Consider the following 11,325-nt stretch of genomic DNA (forward strand, 5'->3'; position numbering starts at 1 on the left):
TTAATCAGGAAACAAAGTAGTTACATATTTCGTACTTTTTATTCCTAACATTAAACCTAAAATTTAATATATTTGCAACATACAATTCATTAAAGTTATCTATTTTGGCAATTTTTTTGGGCTCAGTAAGTGAAGCGTACTTTTTGTTATTAAAGTTATATTAATAAATATTATATTATTTGGTGAGAAGAGAATGAATTTAGTTTTAGTTTGGTTCAAGCAGAGACACTTTGACGACAATTTATTATTCAAACTGTGAAGGTCTTTATCTGTGGTTTCAATAAGGTAATTTAAAGTTATATAGGTATTGACAATAGCATTATCATCTGCATATGCATTACCCATTGAATATGGGTAGAGATCGGCGTTTGAATAAGAAATTATCCAATTATTTATTTTTATTCATAACCGCAAATTATCCATAAAATATACGAAAAAACCGATTATTTTTGCATGTTAAATCGTTGTTTATTCGTATAAAATGTTCATAAAAAACAGTTAACCCAACTTTTTATGGTTAATCGAAATTTCGCCGGTTAAAGCCTAGTTCACACTATACAATTAATTGGGCCACTTAATAGAAACCAACTAATTGTAAGCAAGAAAATTGTACAGTGTGAACAAAAAAGTTGGAACAATGGTTACAATTTTTCTGTTCACACTATTCAATTTTCTTGCTTACAATTAGTTGGTTTCAATTAAGTGGCCCAATTAATTGTATAGTGTGAACTGGGCTTAATTTATTTGTTCCGTCGATCTCTAAATAGTGGTATATCTTTCATCAGAAGTGTATAATATAAATTTTAAATAAATTTAGCAAATGTTACTCGCTTCAAACACATACCGTCGAAGGATCCCAATGATTTTCAAATCTCTTTTTGGAAGACAAAACTGTACGAAGACTGTCATATTTATTTTTATATACTATTTCGTCAATAAAATATGATTTATTACTAGGTAAATATACCTACCCCGAATAATATTTACATTTTAAATCTTTAAGCGAAGTATAAGACTCAGTAATTTTTGTGCCGTAATGATGTGAACACATCCGTTATTTGGCGTAAATTTGTCGCTCAACGGAATCGGTGTCGAACCTGCGAAGGTATTTGTTTCAGTTTTATAGCTTAGATGGATGTTTTAAGATCAATAGATATGTTTTAAAGGACTTTTTTCCTATTTGTTCAAAAGCTTTGGTTTAATTCGGTGCACAAATTTAGTATCTAAATTGCATGTAAATTACATCTAAATTGCATGTAAATTACATCTAAATGGTATCTAAATTGCATGTAAATTACATCTAAATGGTATCTAAATTGCATGTAAATTACATCTAAATGGTATCTAAATTGCATGTAAATTACATCTAAATGGTATCTAAATTGCATGTAAATTACATCTAAATGGTATCTAAATTGCATGTAAATTACATCTAAATTGCATGTAAATTACATCTAAATGGTATCTAAATTGCATGTAAATTAGATCTAAATGGTATCTAAATTGCATGTAAATTAGATCTAAATTGTATCTAAATTCGAATTGAATCTAAATTGCATCTGAATTGTAACTAAATTGAATTTGAATTGCATCAAAATCGCATCTGAATTACATCTAAGTTGTATCTAAATTGTATCTAAATCGCATAAAAATTGCATAAAAATGGTATAATTGTATATAAATCTATGTACCAGTAGTTTAACCTTTAGATAAAATATGTATGTTATGTTCATAATATTTAAAGGTTGAAGATATCTTTTATAATTTAGAAAAGTCCATATCAAAATATAATTTTCGTAGTTATAGAACAGTATTTTATGGCACTTTTAGGCTTTATTGGTGAAGCGGCCACACGAAAAACCAATTTAACGTGTGGACTACACTAAAGCAGATTATATCAATAAACCGATGAAAATAGAGTTGTAATCTGAATATAAATGTGTTGAAATATAAATTTTAATTTATTATATAGTATTAAACGTATCGGTTGAATATTTTGTAAACGCTAAGAACCTTTCTTTTTAAATTTTAAATTGTGTAACATTTTACGCGTATCGATGAAGCAAAGCGTTGAATTAAGTGAATTTGCAAAAGCCCGAAACTTCGGAGGCGGCGTTTCGTGGCAATGGCCTGCAATCTGCTTTGAAGTTAAAATAACATTTCAAGTGGTAATGAACTTATCAGGCGCGCGCTTTAAAATTTACCGGGAAAATAGATATCTCCTGCGGAGGCAATGATAAGCCCCTTTAAGTTAATCTTCGGGGGCGAACGCCCTTGCTAGGAAATGAACCTGCAGGGGGTCAAAGTTAATTCCTCGTAACAACACGCCGGCTGGTATGGAGATGGCGAAATGTTGTCGTTGGAGAGGTTAAACATACGATGTATTGAACGGGTAATTTTCGGCTACTTCTTCTCAAAGTTACCTGGGTACACTACCAAAGGCAGGGAATTTTCGGCATCCGCGTGAAAAATAGTCCCCTGTTTGAACGTACCGCTTTGTAACAAAATTACAATATTTTTAAAGAAAATATATTTTCTATGACGGATTGGTACCAATTCCTTTAAAAAGGTTTAAACTATTTGATATATAAAAATCAATATTTTCGCGGTTGTTTTTCATATTTGAAGTACCACAGTGACGTATCGCTCGCCAGTGACGTCAATTTTCATCCGTTTCCGCTTTTATTTTCGTACACAAATAAATATGGCTCCCGGTCAAGTTTGTTCGCCGCTATAGAGTAATGACAGTGCTACGTCACACGACGTCACCCATGCTTTTTCCTATTCATAAAAAATTCGCGCCCACAATGGCGGCCATGGACAAAGCTACGGAGTGCTACTACTCTACTGTACTCAAGATTCAAATGCGGTAAACCTTTAAATTCTGATGCCAAGCAATTAGTTGTTAATACTTATTCTTCTTTAAGAATTAAACATCCGGATTGTAGTATTAATAAGGTTTTAGATTTAACCTGGGAACTGACAGGCGTGGGTAGAAACACTGTGATTCGTTTTAAGACCGAGGCTAATGAAAATTTCGGTATAATAACTTTACCACGTCGTAGAGAGCGAGCTCCAGAAAGAAGCCGACCGAAAAGACTTAATAAATACGACGCCTACACAAAATGCGCAATACGACAGATTATTCATCGATTTTATTTGAGAAATGAACTTCCAACTGCGAATAAAGTTTTACAAGTAAGTAGCGTTATTATTTTGTTTCTAGGACGTCTGTGTTACTGAAAGATACCCCAATTAATCGAAGGTCATTAACGATGATCCGGATTTACCCTCAATGCAGGGGCGGATTAACCCTTTCGGCGCCTTTAGGCACAGAGAAATTTGGCGCCCCATTGCATTGGTCAGCTTAGGAGGGGCCTATCGGTTTTTAATAAATAAATAAATATATTTTAGTTTCCACAAACCTTTTCGGCGTTATTTTGAGTAGGGGCAAGCCAAGTACATGGACCGTGGGGGCTTTATCAGAGTTTTTGCACCCCTAGAAAAATGGCGCCCTAGGCACGTGCCTACTTTGCCTAATGGTTAATACGCCCCGGCCTCAATGAGTGCTTCAACGTTACGAAGGCTTATGAATGACTTGGGTTTCAAGTACAAAAAGAGAAAGAGAGATTCTGTCCTTCTTGAGAAAAATGACATAAGGATTTGGAGACGAACGTTCCTTAGGGCCATACGTAAATACCGATCAGAGGGTAGAAATATTTTCTACACAGATGAGACATGGACTAACGCTGGTCACGCAAAAGGGACAATTTGGCACGACACAAGTATCCAATCAAGACGACAAGCGCGTCTGTCTGGATTATCTACCGGTAACAAGGCACCCTCTGGAAAAGGAGGGCGTATTGTGGTAACTCATATTGGTCTGTGACTTAAATCATTTACTTCCTCGACTTTCTTAAACTTATCTGCGGTTTTTTCAACAGGGAACGAAGACGGTTTCGTACCAGGAGCTCTAGATATTTTTATCGCTAAAAAGGGAGACGGCGATTACCATGCTGAAATGAATGGGACTTATATACTACTTCAAATGGTTTACCGAGAAGGTTTTACCAAATCTACCTAAAAACAGCGTTATTGAAATCGACAAAGCGCCTTACCACACAGTTAAGGAAGAAATTGTGCCAAATAAGTACACTCGAAAAGCAGAAATACAAGCGTGGCTAACCTCAAAAGGCAACTTGATAAAGAAAATGGGCAGTAGTCTCATGATTTATTTAAATTTGTCTGTGCAGGTGTACAGTGGCGGCCGGATATGATTATAAGGGAACTGTTGGCTTTAGTTGAACCTATAAAGGATCAGTACAGTGGTTATAAAATTGACAAACGTGCCGAAAAAGAGGGACACACCATATTGAGGTTGCCACCCTACCATTGTGAACTAAATCCTATAGAACTTGTGTGGAGCCAAGAAGAAACTTTTTGAAGGAGTTATTCTCGTAACACCAGAAAAATGGGCTGCATGTGTCAATCATGTTGTGAATATCGTAGAGGAAAAATTTTGGGAACTTGATGGTATGATTGATCAAGTTGTCAAACCTTTCATCATTAATGGCAATTCAAGCGACAACACAGACGACAGCACCACAGATGAAGAAATGATCAATTAATTATCCATTAAATCAGAGAATGAAATTTATTTATTTTATTATATTATACGTTTTTTTTGCCGAATACTTTTATTTTGTTATTATAAAGCGAGATTGCGTTTTAAATAAATATTTGAAAAATGTCATGATGATGAAGTGGAATAAAATATAATTACCTTATCAGAAAACAACATAAATCGTCAAATTATTTTGCATATGTGATTAAAAGATCTATCGAAGAAAATTTTAGAAGCAATCGTTGAAATATTTTCAGTTTTGTGAAAGTTGTAGGTTCAGTGTTTAAACCCGCTGTGTAAGTTTTATTTAAAAGTCGCGCCGCACCAAAACGGAAGAAAAGTAGCGCCATCTAATGACTAGTCAATGAAATTTCGCGGATAATGTTTTGGTAAAATGCCGACCGCTTAGTAGCCCCAGGTAACATTGATTTCTAGTATAAAAAGTCACAAGTCAGTACTTTCGAAATTGTTTTGAAGTTATCGTTTAAGCTTCGCGGGAATTAGTTTTGATTGGCAAAGTTCTGTGCCGCTGGACTCAGGACGCGAAAAATTAAAAAATAATGTATCTTTATTTTATTAAGCCTTTTTGATTATTAAGGACTATATTTGATAAATGAAAAGCTAATTTTGTTAAAATATTAAGTATATTTTGATAAAATATCCATTATTTAATATAAATTATCTTTTTCGTTCTAGACTGAAGAGTGGGTATCTTGAATCCAAACTGCCTCGATTCTCCGAAAGCATTCGTAATTAGCTCTTTCGTTGTGTACATAGAGCCACTATGCACCCAAAGTTAAAAGTTAATTAGCTACTGGATTTACATCTGTTAAGCAGTCTATTTGCTATAGGTAATAAAAAGATAGCCTTGGCTACTACGTAGTGCTCTGTAAGCTGAAAAGGCCAATTATTACAAATTTAGCGAAAATGAACGACAAGATTAATTGTTCATATTTCCAGTTAAAAACAGTTTCAGATTAACTATCAACTGGGTTCCTAGGCTTGACCCACCTTGACTTTGTTCTAGCATTGTCCTGAGATTACTATTAATGGCAAGTTTACAGTGACTTTAGTATCCTTTATTGTGCCTAACTGCTATGTGATTTTAAATTTTGCGTTTTTGGCTTGATCTAGTGAAAAGGAAAATCAACATAATTTCAGGATTATGGGAAGTAGAATCAACATAATTTCAGGATTATGGAAAGGAGAATAAACATAATTTCAGGATTATGGAAATGAAAATCAACATAATTTCAGGATTATTGAAATGAAAATCAACATAATTTCAGGATTATTGAAATGAAAACCAACATAATTTCGGGACTTTTGAAATGAAAACCAACATAAGTTCGGGACTTTTGAAATGAAAACCAACATAAGTTCTGGACTTTTGAAATGAAAATAAACATAGCTCAAGCCTATTCAGCCTATTAGTTAATCGCAACTACTTAGAACAAACGTCAAGCTGAAGAGAATTTAAGAATTTTTGATATTCTTGGTACGAGCCTTCTCAACTTGATGTACCTTATGTTTACCTTAGACGAAATTAATACAGCGCAATACGTCTTTCGCAAACAGTTCAAACACCTGTTTACTTAAAAATATTCCTGAAAAGGGTGATCGACCTGCCTACACTCGAAATCGGAGAGAAAATCTACACGCTTCAGAAACAAATCTTATGCAAACGCCCAGCAATTGAAAAGTTATTTCCGTACAATACCGTGTGTTTATCGAATTTTCTGGCGCTCTCTTTGCATTGTGAAACTAAAAACTATTCATTCAATGATTTAACGGGACTTAAGAATCTGTTTATAGCGAGATTTCGTAAAAAGAGGAAGCGTTGACCCTACTGTCGGTGACCTTTCAATGTCTTTGACATTTCAATTATACCTTTTTGTATTTTTTCCCTAAAATCCGATTAAAATTTGTCCGTATCAAAAAAAGCGTTATGTTATGAAATATTTTTTCTTCAGTGTCTTAATTTCTTTCAATTTAACTATTTCCAATTTTTACTAATTATTACGTAACGACGTAATTAAATTTTTACCAGTTTTCTGTACGAAAAGTGTCAATTCTTAATCGTAGAGATTCAAAGAAAACAGTTTGGTACATTTTAATACGCATTTACCCTCCTTTTCACCCCTCTATTCATATTTTCTGCTTTAGTATAGTCCAAACGTGAAATGCGTTTCGTGTACCCCACTGCACCCATAAATCTTACATATGTACAGAAGTACAAATATTATATAGCAATTATAGTTGTCGGTATTTAATACTGAACAACGTCGAAGAGGTAAAAAAGATAAACAAGGTTTGGGGAAACTAAAATATATTTATTTAATAAATTCAACCGATACGCGGTAATTCGGCCGAAAGGCCTTCAAGGCGAAGTTACAAGTTAAGACTGTATTTAATAAAATCGTGTTTAACTAACGCGGGTACACTAAAAACATTTTATTTTGTGGGCTATACTAAATTTAAAAAAAATATGAAATGGGGTGAAATTGGGGATAAAATGTTGGTGAACATTGTTTATCTTTCTGAAAACATATCACTCTCGAGCGGTTTAAAATGCAAGCGATGATAATTTATTAATATATTGCAATAATCAATGTCGATTTTAATGTAGACAAAACCGTAAAAACCGTAGAAAACGGAAAAACCCTTTCAATTTGTAATTTAGCCAAGTGTCATTAGTCGCCTAAGAAAAATGTGGGAAATTTCAATGTTTTCTAGGGATGACATAAAACTACTTGAGAAATCAAGACAAGCTTCTTGACGCCTTACAAAGTCGCCCGACAATGTTTCTCGACACTACACTGAAAGGCTCTCGCCTTTTTAAGTCGCCCTTTAAAAATAGGACTTCTAACAGCTCGCTTTCCAATACTTAAGTAGGATCTGACTTGACATTAAATTACCAGTTTGAGTGTATATGAAGTCAAGCTTCTATATCGGTGTCAGTTGACTTATCGAAAATTTTCCAGACTAATTAATCGCGTCGTGACCCCGTCTGCACCCGGGAATATCAGACGCCGCTGAAATTCCTTTATTTTTTAAAACTAGTAAATGACTCTTTTTGTTGTTGTTGTTGCTAGGTGATGTAAAGCTCGGTGTTCACTGGTACTTTGTAACGTGGGGAAAAAAAGACTCGCGAATCTCACATAACCCAGTCGTTATTGAGAGTCTTGGAGCGCGAAGCTTAAATCATTACATTTATGGCCACGCTAATTTTTGGTGACGAATCTTTGATATTTATACTTATCAAAAGTAACAATATAAATATGCAGAAGAATGTATACTGATGACCCAGGGTTCATACACCCACGGCCAACTTTGATCACGCGCTGTTCGCGCTACTACGGCCAACACATTCGTCGAAATTCCGCGAGCAAGGATTTTCCCCCTATAAACTGTACTATAATGTGTAGGAGTTCAGCGCCACGCTCGGTGGTTATATTGTCTTCAATGTAAAAACTATACTAAAAATAATAATCCGCTAGGGGCGCTGACGTCATACACATCTTTTGCTCATAGGTTGACACAGAAATGTCAACGAATGAGATGGCCGCTATAGCGCGAGAGATGCGCGAGAAATCAAAGTTGGCCGTGATACACCTATTGACATTTTTAGGTGCAAGATAACCTCAATAAAAACTAAGGTTTTTTTCTTATTATGTCGCAAGTAATCTTTTCATGAAGAGGAATAAGGTTTACTCATTTCGCAATTGACATTTAATCTAATGAGAAAAGTAATAAAGTTAAATCTTTAATAAATAAAACTTACAGATATGTAAATTTGTACTTTTAAGGGGGAAGAATACACTAAAGGCCTTGTTTTCGTTCAAGCTGAACGTTTCGGTTTTAACAATTACATAATTGAATTATATTTTTTATACTTTGGGGTACCTCATAGTTTTCCCAGATTTTTACTGAAAATTTTTAATTTTCCTGATATTTCCTGTTGACAATATATTTCCAGGTTTTCTAAGTATGAATGACCCTATGACCACCTCAATAACTATCGGAAGCGACTCTATCGCCCTCTATCGGCGAATAGGCCCTTCAATAAATCATACTCCCAGGAAATCACCCAGAAGTAATAGGTGGTTTCTTTTCGCTTGTTCCGGGATTCCGGAGTAGGGTAAGAAGGGTAAGGCTATGACGTCATTTTACTACGATTCTGAATAGTTTGAGTCGGAGTAAAAACGTTCTTCCAAAATGGCTGCCTTTTAAGCTGATAAATTCTGGCTAGCAGACAACAAAATCCGATTTACTCTCTTGACACCTCCTTTTCAGAAGGAGTAAAAAGGGTAGCCCTCCCCTGTAGCACAAAGGGTCGATTTAGGGTCGGGCTTTAGTCGAATAGCCGCTTTTCGGTCCTGGTCCAAATGCCGACTCTAAAAGTCTTAAACCTTTTTGAGATAATTTCGCGTAAGTACGCTTTTGATCCCTTTTAAGGTCGGTATGGTGACCATATATTTTGGACTACTTGCCGACTCAAAAACGACCTTACTAAGTTTAGTATTAATTTATAAGAGTAACGAAATTCAGATAGTAAATAAGAAATAAACTTTCTTACTATGCCCTGTAGCACATTTAATTCGGGCCGACGTCGGACAAAGCCCTCAAATGGCTAGGCTGGCCGACGGTCGGCCGACCTTTGGTCTTTCAGTCGAAATGCCCTAGGGAGTTATGGTCGGCCGGCCTTTAAAGCATGACTCTGTGCCGACTAAAAATGGACCTGTTTCTTACTCCAAAACGACGTTGGTCCACAGTCGGTCCAATTTCAAACCGTGACTCTATAACGACTATTAATGTGATGGTTAACCGACTCCAAAACGTCGTCGGGCCGACTGCCTAAAATTGCGTATTTCTATTGCGTATCGATTCTGATGCTAGAGGGTTTATACGAAAAACCAAGACACCGGAATCAATTCTAGTAGGATTGTCCGCCATCTTGGAAAATAGCCGCCAATGTTTAAAAGATTGTTACTCGAACCCAACCAACACGTAGAATAAAATATGAGTAGTCGCTTTTATTCCACGTGTTTTGACAATCTTTGGTCAGTCTGTTAACCCTGTAACGCCGCGCCTTAATTACAGAGAGTTGATTTAGGCTCGGGCTTTGGTCGTAAAGTCGCTTTTCGGTCCTAGTCCAGATGCCGACTCTAAAAGTCGTAAACGTTTTTGCGATAATTGCAGTTAAGTACGTTTTTTATCCCTTTTAAAGTCGGTATGGTGACCTAATAGATTGGACCACTTACCGACCCAATAAGTCTTATCAATGCAACTACTAATTAGAGTCCGAACGTGGACCTTAAATTGTAATTGCTGTCGTGACTTGAAAAAGCCATTGCACATTTATAACACGACTAATGGTCGATTTATATCCAACAGTTTATTTTTAAATTAATCGCGCAGAACTGTGAAAATTAGCGATTTAATAAAACAAATTAAAACAGTTTTTTGAATAATTTCTTTTCTTTACTCAATTTTGTCGAAAAAGATCATATATTCAGCCTGAAAATGTTTGCTTTTTCAAAAATCTCTTAACTCAAGTAGGTCATATTCGTGTAATTAAATATTTTAGGGAAATACATTGTTAATTCAAATCGAGGGAATGTTCTGCGAGCACTACTAAAACATTTTCTGCCTTTTAAACTGTTTGGATTGAATCTGAAATTACGAAAAAGATGTTACCAATACAAACGCAGCTAAATATTTTTTAGGAAATCAAATTGGTACATTTTTTAGGTCGAGTCGGAAATACGGTTAAATTGGTCGTCGGCCCAACGTCGTTTCGGAGTCGCTAAACTGTCTACTTGAAGTCGGCTCTGAGTTATATCAGATTCGGCCAGTAGTCATTTAAGAGTCGGTTATATATCCATATTAAGTAAAATTTTCTAGTCGATCGACGGTCGGCCGACCATTATTCTACTAGGACAATAGTTGTCGGCCCCATATGCGGCTAGGACATTTCGACTAAAAAAAGGAAGGTCGGCCAACTGACCATGCTGATCGACCTTTTTTGTCGACGTCGGCCCGACCTCAAATTGCTACATGGGATTACTTTTTTAAGTTGGCATACAGTCAAACGTTAAAGGTAGGCCGACCGTCGGCCGACCCTTTTTCGGGTAGGACATTTCGACTCAAAATAGTACGGTCGGCCGACAGTCGGCCGACCACAGATTTTAAATTATTCGTCGACGTCGGCCCGACTCTGAAACAATTATTTTGTGCTGCAGGGGCTGATACTCCGGAACAAGGGATTCAAGGGAATAGTTTGTGGCCGGAGTAATTATCATCCCCGGAACAGGCGAATAAAACGTTTTAGGGAAAAAGAGTACACTTTTAGTCCGAGAACAGGCGAAAAGAAACCACCTAATATTTCCGAGAGCCAGGACCCGCAATTTATTGTTTATATAGTGCTTGTGGAAATAATGGAAACTTATCAACTAAGGGGCTGTTCACAAATTACGTAACGTTATAAGGAGAAGGGGGGGTTTTGGCAAGCGTTTTGAAATGTTACGTGCGGGGAGGGAGATTTCACTGAAATGTTACGTAACACATCTTATTTTTAATATCGTAAAATAAAATTTTCTCCATTTTCAGAAACAGTCACAATTATTAAAAACATTTGTATTTTCATTGGTTTACTCACGTTTAAAAGAATTTCATACCCATGGGTATAAAGTGTTGCG

General features: G+C 35.7%; 1 pseudogene; it reads left to right on the top strand.

The window, feature by feature from the left end:
- Nucleotides 1-3,562: 3,562 nt before the first annotated feature.
- LOC149958407 (uncharacterized) lies at nt 3,563-4,444 on the top strand (annotated as a pseudogene).
- The last annotated feature ends 6,881 nt before the right edge of the window (nt 4,445-11,325 follow it).

The sequence above is a fragment of the Leiobunum rupestre genome, chromosome 2 (genome assembly GCF_980474605.1).
Source record: "Leiobunum rupestre chromosome 2, qqLeiRupe1.1.hap1, whole genome shotgun sequence".
In the NCBI taxonomy this organism is placed as follows: domain Eukaryota; kingdom Metazoa; phylum Arthropoda; class Arachnida; order Opiliones; family Sclerosomatidae; genus Leiobunum; species Leiobunum rupestre.